The following is a 7,338-nucleotide window of genomic DNA, read 5'->3' on the forward strand; positions in this document are numbered from 1 at the left end:
GCCAAACCATTACCAAACTTACTGACCAATGATAAACGAATTGTTATTTAAAAGATACATACATACATACATACATACATACATACATACATACATACATACATACATACATACATACATACATACATACATACATACATACATACATACATACATACATACATAGATACATACATACATACATACACTCAGGTGTAAATATTAAAATGAATGGCTATAAAACAACAACTCTAATACACTCATTTTGAATATACAGAAAGTAACTTACGAGAGAAATCCATCAGCACTGTTATGTCTGAACACGGTGCTTCTCGAACCATCTCACAAAAGCTTGATGCATAGTTTCTGCTGCTGCCCAGTGACAAGCAGTTTTTATAAGAAACACAAGAATAAAGCCCTTGACAATGTCATGCTAAAGAAAAGGGCTGTGCATCAATATTTTGTACATTCCTGCAATATCACTCTATTTACATAGCTCGGCTCATTCACTATACAGTAACAAACCATGTTAGGACATTTGGGCTGAAAGTTGGCACAGCGCAAAGAAATTCTAGACTATACATGAATAATACAATTATAAGCTACTAAGCTCCTTGGTGCGAACAGTGTTTATATTGACAGCTATAGGCGCCATTTCATTTCCCAAAAACACTTCTCAAAAGTATAATCAACTTTATTTAGCTAAAAATTTCTATTCTGGCGCGTCGTGGTGGTTCAACGGGGGAAGTGACCCTTTCGGCCAAGAAAACAAAGACCAATTATTTTTCCAGTTCGTGAATTCACCTCATGCTAACATTGAGGCAGCTGGTAGGAGTGGTTTTGGAGAGAGGAAACCACCACATTCCCAACGGTTGTGGCCTTGGGTAGCCAGTTCACTTGGACTAAAATGATGACAAACACTCCTCAAGAAGACTTCAAATTTTGCACATCAACACAGTTACCATACAGCTGTCTATTAGTCTTCTTGAAAAATATTCAGTTTACTGGTAGGAAAAGACTGTACACTTTTTATGTGAGGTGATGCTCCAGTGCACTCCATGTATGTCTTGCTGCTGGCCTCAACAGCGATGTTGTTCAGCACGTATGTGTAAAATCTCAACTAATACTATGCCACTGCAAATTAGTTATATGAGATTTGCATGAAACAGGAACCACAATGAAAGAACATAAGAAAAATTACCTTCAGACAGTTTAAGAAATGTAAATACATTTCCATAGAGTTTTCACAGCTCATCTGAGAATAGTAATAATGGTTATAAAGACATTATTACTTCTCTAACAAAGTATTTTAAGATGCCAGCTTCAATATTAGAGTATACCAGTACCTTTGTAGGGCTAAACAATTGTAGAGGAACCTAGAAAAATATAAGTAAATGCATGTTATAGCTACATATATTATAAAATAGATGCTTTTATTTCTAGTCTAAGTAAAGCTGCATAGATGATAAGTCACTTGCATAGTACACGTTTACATTATAAACAAACCTATCCGAGCAAAGTATACATTAAAGAAGTTACACTTACACAGTAGAAACAGAGAAGTAGACTGTTGAAGGACGGACATGCAGTGAGATAACAATACAAAAGCACGAAAATCTACTGTTAAGATATACTAAGAGTAGTGATGATCCTCTTCCTTCCAAATTAAATGATTCACATGAATTCGCTTCCCAGAGCCTATACACTCATGGCATCATTGGTGCTATACCAATGAGTGTAGACTGAAGGATTACATCGACTAAGTACAAGATTACCGCATCCATGGCTTTACTTCTTTTATTACAAAGAATGCAAACAAAGTTACCATTGCCGACCATGGGCGCTGTGATTTATGACATGCAAATGCAGAGACACGCAGGCACTTAACAAGCATGTTAAAAACTTCAACTAAAAAATGCCGCCATATCCACGAAGTGAATGATGATGAGTGGGCGAAGCTCCGGAGGTAAACCTGATAAACCATGAATCCTCCGTACATTTTGCCCACTCGATTTTATTACAACGCTCCCCCTAGCGGACGTCGCCACACTAAATCGATTGCCTTCCACCAATGACACGCGCCATATGCGACATCATTCCTATGTTATAACATCTCGCATCTTTTCATCATCAACTACAAGTACCGTCGTCTAGTTTATAACATCTTGCATCTTTTCATCATCAGCTACAAGTACCGCCATCTAGTGAACACTGCAACAACTAAACGAGAGGTGGCTACATACAGGGGACGGTACCGCCATCTAGTGAACACTGCAAGAACTAAACGAGAGGTGGCTACATACAGGGGACGCACATCCCACGCCCTAAGGAGCTTCGCCCCTAAAATATTTGCCCACTAACACTACAGCAGCCTTTAAATTAGTGTCATAGTTTGGTATCTTCCATGCAAAATTTAAATAATTTGGAATGCAAGCAAAGGAACTGCTGAATAATGCACTGCTAAGAAGTTAAGCTGCAGCTGCCCAGAATGTTACTACATATACAATTCAAACTGCTCCTGACAACACAATGTGCTCTTTCTGCTGTCATAAACTTTGAGCAGGAGAACCGTCACTGACAGTCCCTTTATACTTGTTGGTCTTCTGTACTCTGTTCTTGATACACTGTACATGACCGTGGAACACCGGATCCCTTGTTACTGCTGGAACTTAGAAAAATACAGATCATTGTTACAACCATGCTACATGCAAGAGTGTACAGCTGTTAAATGTGTGCTCATATTTACAGATGTATTTTCAGAAACCAATGACAAGCCTCAACACACACACAAACAGTGAAGACTGAAAATATACTTTATTATGATACAAGAGTAAAACTACAATGTTATAGATGAATGCATGAAACATCTGCCAGGCATAATAAGCCAATAAAGTTTCTCCTATTTTGACTTTACTCTAGGTGCGAGAAGCAGACCACAAATAAGTTCACTAAAAAACACAAGTTAGACTGCATTACAACACAACAGCCAATGTTCATAACTTTAAGGCTGTCTAACTTAGCCAGCTCACCATACCGCGTATAGGAGCAAATGGGCAGTCTAGAAGACACAAAGCACTTGTGGATTATGAGTGTGCTTGTTGCTGACATCTATTATTCTAAAAGAAGAAAACCTTTCAAAAATGCACTTAATCAGAGAAAATAATCATACACAACAAACAAAACGGGTTCCTACAGGTGCCACCAACGCTCACCATTATTGTTGATATCAGTGTCTTGCCGGATGGATATGCTGCGTCCTGCACAGAACACCGAAGGAGCGCTCCATGACTTCGCTTGCATGTGTGCTGGCTGCATCGCACTGCTGCAGAAGTAGGCTAGCCACAGACAGAGAGATGAGGAGCCATGGCCTTGAAACACACTTAACGTCACCTTAAGAGATCAACAATGCATACTTAGGTCGAGTACAATTTGTAGAAAAATATATATCACTATGCAATCGTGGTGAACGCGTTCGGCTGAAACACAAGCCACAGCCCTGAGAGAGAAAAAGCTACATGAAGTAGAAGATGCAGTTACTGGCCCTATGTCGTCTGAGGCTTGTTCAATAGGTCTTTTTGCTTGCAAGTTGTGAACAGCTAGGTGATTTTCACCCACTAGCGATTTCCTTTCAGAGCACTTGGTCCACAGAGGGAGTCACAAGCTCGAGAGCTCAATAAGGAATCAAAATATTTGTGCTCGTTTAAAAGCACAAGCTTTTGAGTCTTAGATGATTGGAGTTTCATTTATAAGCTGCAGGCTTTCAACTTTAAACATTCTCAATAATCTTGTTATTTAGTTCTATAAAAGTCGAATATGAATTATGTGTGAGAATGTTGTATAAATAATGTGTATAAATGTTGAATAAAAATTATATTTGAGAATAATACAGGTATCCACTGCAAGCAACCATGCTTAGGTTTTCAATTTGGGCACAGTAAGTGGTGTTCACTTAATCGTATGTATTAAAGAAAAACTAACCTTGCAGCCAGCCGTTAGGCAGTTATTTGTCCTCGAAGCTCCCAAGCCGATCACAGTCCTTCCAGATGAGGCTGCCACGCATGCTTCCAGGCCACATCCGCTGATTGATAACAGTCACAGCAGTGACTTAGACTTGCACAGTTAGGGAGCACGTGTCCTTCCTATTTTTGTACAGATGCTCCAAGTCATGATGAGAATTGATTTGCCAGTGTGTGCAACCGATGCATCACAGGACCTTAACAAGCCAATCTGTGTGATCTGTGAAGAGCCAAAAAACGAGGTATTTAAAAACAATCATTAAAAGCACTCACTTCCAATACTTCTTTTACGAAGCTATCACTTCGTCAAAGTGACCAAAATCTGCTATAATCACTTTGAAGTAAACTGAAGCCTCGTGTAAAATTTACGTACCACAATATATATGTCCTAGTGAAGTATAGGGCTACCACAATGGTATTCGTCTATAGAACTAATTTTCCAAAAAAACATAAATTTCTTAAGTGCAATCTGGCTCCTGGAAAATAAATTCACATTAACTTTCCAACTATCAAACGTGGTAAATCGACAGGCCCAACCTCATAATGAAAGAAGAGTTCAGGTGAACCAAATCACAAAAAACTTCTAATGTATTTGCTCCGTAATATATGTATGTATATAACAGTAGTAGTAAATTTTTCATGCGTCAACTTACCTTGGGAAACATTACATCTGATGGGCATAAAAACTTGCACACGTTATAGTACTGCGTGAATTATAGTACCGGTGAAATTTAGTTCTGCAAGGTGAACTCAACGATGGCAGCATTTAGTAGCCGTTGGTGTCATGAGGAACCAAGTGGGCTCTATGGCCAACAGGCAAAGGGCATCTGCAGACAGGAAGCTGCCGATGACCGCAATGAAAGGCTGGCCAGGCGTGCACGTCCATTAATAAAGTGTAAGAACTGGCCATGACCGGCTGTTGTCAAGGCTCTAGTGCCGTGCAAAACGATGGCCAGACGAACTCGGAAACCTGTAGTTAGGCGGTATTGGCCTACAACTTCATCCAAAGCAAGGCACCAGTGAAATCTTTGCTCTTTCTGGGGGTTGGAGGGAAGCTTGACGTTCACGGCCTCTCGCTGCCACAAAGACCTCTCAAGTTGTTACCGAAGAACTGTCTAGGCGCGCTGACAAAGTAACACGATCCACAACAGAATGTAGCATCTCGCAGCTTTAGTTCATCACATCACAGCGCTAGGACTATGGTTATCACAAAAAGGAGAAGTGACGAGTTAACAAACAAAACCGCCAAGCTCCACCACCGCAACTTCGCAGGGCAAAACAGTTATCAACGCTGTCTTTCAATTTTTGGTCACACGAGCACAGCTTGTTCACAAGTCTTGGAACGTCAACACAGCACCACTGTTCACAACGAACATCGTTTTACTCCCGAACACTAGATTGCTCTCAAGAAAATAGAAGCGTACGGGCTAACCAGTGGCGAAGCAGGAACCGAACACACCGCGTAGTTCATACGTTTCCGTGCGTACTTGGGGTCCCTCAAGTAACGTGCCAAAACGCTGTCAATCCGAAATGTTGCACAGTACCCAACAGAGAGACTGGAAAGTCAAGCAAACGAACTGTTACCGGCACACAAACACACATTGTAGGCTTATAGAGTGGTAGTTGCCATCAATACACCGACGCCGATCCCCGCTTGATAACCACACCGACGAACAGGTTTCGCTGCGCTTCACCATACACCATTACACTTCCGCAGCTTTCCGCACTGCTTACACGCACCGAAAGAGCTGCCGTAATCACAACGCATCCGGTCGAACGCTAACTCGTGCGAGAAGTGTTTGCTGAAAGTCGCACCAACCGGTATGCTGTTTACGACGCCATGTTGTTTTTGACAACTGCGCAGCACGTAGGAGAGCTATTAGAAAGTAGTTGCGCTATTTTCATGGCGTGACAAAATTTGCTCTTTTGTGCGAGGGGGGTGATATGACAAACACGACAGGCGCGCCAGATGAAAGAAGTGTTTTGGCAACGTCACGGAGTGAGCTGATGTAGAGGGTATTGCTTCACAACCAATCACAAGCTGTGCCTGTCGGCCAAGCTGTCGTCTGCTCGCGTTTGTCGTCTGCTTCGATCAGAGCATGCGACAGGGGATTCACCTTCGCAACGCTATTATTCTCAGGTCAAGTGGTCGCTGCGTCGCACAAAATACGTGTCAGTGGCTCACTCTACTTTTGAATGATGTTCGTGCGCCAAGTTAAATGGCTGGTAATTGTCGCAGGGATGAATTCAGCCAAGGTTTGCTCCAGAATTGTGAGGGTTTGCATATTTCCGGTGTCATACAAAGTTACTAGGGTCGTTTTATTCCGACTGCTTGCCATACTATCTCGGTCTATATCGGTGTCTGAACAGCGAAGGTGAAAATGCATGATTTGTTTGTAGTTCCATGCGTAATCACTCACACCCGTAATTCGCTTCGGTTTACAAAGTACGCTCCATTCCAGATCGTCCCAAAGTGTATCGACAGCTGTATTTCAGAGTTCGCACCAATTGGACAGTTAGAGCCAATGGAAGTACACTAGAGCACAAGTTTTATGAACCACTCACTAAAAAGTTCCTGTCATATTTATTTCCAATAGCGTGCAAGGATTGTGCTCCCACTAACCTCTTTGGTGGTAATTTCCACCCATGAGGCAAGGATCTCGAGTCGCGTTTTTAATTGGATGAGATGGGGCGCAACACAACAACATAACAAATAAGGTTGATCCTATGCCATGCCGCGTTTGAATGCGCTGACCATTCACGTATCACATTGGTTTTCATCCAACCACAAATGTTTACATGCATAATTTTACGCCATTGACGCCCAATAAAATTCTTGAATTACTGCGACTTCAAACTTATTGGACGACGGTCGTTGTCAACACCATCCACTGCGTACAAGGAAAACAACACACAAAACTCAAAGCGCCGAAAGAAATAAAAATGCACCAGCAGTCATCAGGCAGCCCTTCATGGGTGTCAATTAACTCAAAACCAGCCAGGGCACCAAAGTATACCGCCGCGGCGACAGGTTTAAGTAACCACATTGTTCCTAAGAGTGGTCCGGACAACTCTTAGAATGTTCTCTCAGCCACGCTGTTTTTACGCTCAATTCTGCTTCGTGAATCCACTTGCGAGCACTTTTCGGTGACGTAAGCAAATATAGCAACTGCATCACCATCGCTGACATGTTCCCGGGCAGTCACAGCGCGCTTTATTGCAGCGGCCGATGTGACAACGATGGCCTCTTATGATGTTTTTTTCGTTTCGTGAATCAACTTACGCTACAAAATTTCTCTTGCGCAAAAATGTTTTCGTAAGTGAGTTGTGTGAATCCGGCCCC

At 41.9% G+C, this 7,338-nt stretch overlaps 1 long non-coding RNA gene across 1 annotated transcript; it reads right to left on the bottom strand.

Annotated features, from left to right (window-relative positions):
* LOC142776031 (uncharacterized) lies at window positions 1-5,829 on the bottom strand. The gene is made up of 3 exons (XR_012887245.1): window positions 3,958-5,829; window positions 3,192-3,369; window positions 1-2,647 (listed from the first exon to the last, which is right to left on the bottom strand). It is a non-coding gene; the product is annotated as an uncharacterized LOC142776031 (long non-coding RNA).
* Window positions 5,830-7,338: the final 1,509 nt, after the last annotated feature.

This window comes from Rhipicephalus microplus, chromosome X (assembly GCF_043290135.1).
Source record: "Rhipicephalus microplus isolate Deutch F79 chromosome X, USDA_Rmic, whole genome shotgun sequence".
Classification (NCBI taxonomy): Eukaryota; Metazoa; Arthropoda; class Arachnida; order Ixodida; family Ixodidae; genus Rhipicephalus; species Rhipicephalus microplus.